The following is a 2,109-nucleotide window of genomic DNA, read 5'->3' as shown; positions in this document are numbered from 1 at the left end:
TGTGGTTCAGTAGTCAACACTCATACCCAAACCTGAATCAGTAAACAGAGTTAAGTTGGCTTAGTAGTCTCCAAGGGATTTCTCTCCTACAGGAAATCTAACAAATATAGCAGTCACCATAGATTAAATAATCAGCAAATATAGCAGCAATTTTGACAGATAACTCAAAGCTAAAAACTTCTTTCCTCGCATCTACTATCTAGACTTGCAAAACTTACATATCCCCCAAACCCAATATGCTTTTCCCTTTCCACTAACAAACCATAAACCGAAAAAAGCACTAAACAAAACAAGCTACACATACTCGATCAATGAAAGGCAGATTGTTGTTCTCCATGAGCTCTCCTGCCGTTGATTTGTCTCCACCGTCAACCATCTGGCGGGCATCTCCTCTTACTTCCTCTTGAGATCTTGCACCGTGGCATTAACGTTGGTCTCATTATGCCTGGTATCGTGAGATCCTTCATGATAAGGTCTCACATGATAAGGCCTGTCATGGTGAGATCTCTCGTTTTGGACAATCGAATGATGGCTGCCATGAATAGAACTTGTGTGATGGTGGTTTTGAGCCCGCTTCCCGCTGTGGATCTCTTCACGTCTCTCTCTTTCGCGCCTCTCTTCACGATCTTTTGCTTGCCTCTCTTTACCCTCTCGATCCCTCCGGCCATTACGGCCTTCGGCGATCGTGAGCCTTGTAGCAAGATCATCATTCTACTTCATTAGTGCATCCATGGATTCAGTCATCTGTTTCATGAATTCGGCAAGAGTCGGAGGCACTCCAGTTGCGCTTGGTGCAGCAGCTTGATTCTCGGGTTGAGGATATGAACATGTAGTCATCATATCGGATTGTAGATGGTAAGAACTGACAGTGCCAAACTGTAGATGCACAGTTTTCCGAGGTGACATGGCACATCTTCCAGGTAGTGCTGCGGTGTCCGGGGTCACGTCGGGCTGCACAAAAAAAGCAAATAACAAGGATCAAAATGATCGGTGGTGTTCCGGCAGGGGAAGCTCCAATGCCTATGTCAATATTTTGAGGGAAGAGTGTATAAGCAACAAAGAGCTAGAGAACAAGAGTTGCACTTACCTTTGGTTTAAGTTATGACTTGTATTTATAGGCATGGATTAGAGTTTGTTCCCGGCACGCTTCGGCTCTCGCATCCCTCAATATTTGCTAGGCAGTTATTCGCGAAGGATAGAGTTTGTTAGCTGCCCAATGATCTTAGTAGCCTAAGATTGTGGGATAAGTGATTTGGCCTTTGCTGGAGTTAGATAAGAATGCCCGAGTAGTTCTCGGTCGGACGTGGATAGTTCAGGTGTTGACAACAAGCCTGTATTTTGATAAGTGTAGATGACTATTTGAATTTGAATGATATTCTATCATGTTTGTGTGGGGATAACATATATCTATCATGTGAGATAACTAATCTATCCTTGGTATAAGACTATTATGCCCCGGAGGCTGACTAGCTGTCGGGCTTCAATGACTGAGCCTTCATGTGGACTTAGTCTTAACGAGTTTGATAGATCTTTGGGCCGTGAGGCTTGTTGGGCCTTAATGTTGGCCGATCCATGACCCAACAGTGACTAAGATCATCTTAAACAGCCAAGAGCCACAAGAACCAAAAAAAAAAATTAAAAATTAAAAAAAAAAAAATTCCTATATTGACCAAATTAAGACCTTCCAAGTTCCACGGAATCCCATCAAATAAACAGCAGCAAACCCATAGTCAAAATTTCCCAATATTGTACCCACCTTCCCATGCCACCAACTCCTCAACTATTAAGACCAAAAGTCATTTTCGAGAGATTCGGCTTACATGTTGTTATTTTATTCAAATACTCAAATCTCAATCCCTTCTATTAAACAAACTATAATTAATCTTAAAAAAAAAAAAAAAAACTATAATCTTTTTTCAATACATTTCTCATTCCAATCTCAATAATCACCATAACATGAACAACATAAAATGAATTCACTGCACAAACAGCTGCACAAATTAAGAACAAATTTTTATCATCAATCTAATCCATTAAATTCCATATACTAATCAAATTTAACATGCTCAGGAAGTTGACTGCACCAGGTGGATGAAAAAATAACAATGA

The 2,109-nt window shown here is 40.7% G+C and overlaps 1 protein-coding gene across 1 annotated transcript in view; it reads right to left on the bottom strand.

Moving 5' to 3' along the window:
• Positions 1–206: 206 nt before the first annotated feature.
• LOC132179135 (uncharacterized) overlaps positions 207–2,109 on the bottom strand; it is a gene marked incomplete in the record, with an annotated part of 67,017 nt that continues 65,114 nt past the window's right edge. The window contains 1 exon segment of the mRNA XM_059591780.1: positions 207–305.

This window comes from Corylus avellana, chromosome ca4, assembly GCF_901000735.1.
Source record: "Corylus avellana chromosome ca4, CavTom2PMs-1.0".
NCBI classification, from domain to species: Eukaryota; Viridiplantae; Streptophyta; class Magnoliopsida; order Fagales; family Betulaceae; genus Corylus; species Corylus avellana.
This window is presented reverse-complemented; position numbering and strand designations above follow the sequence as displayed.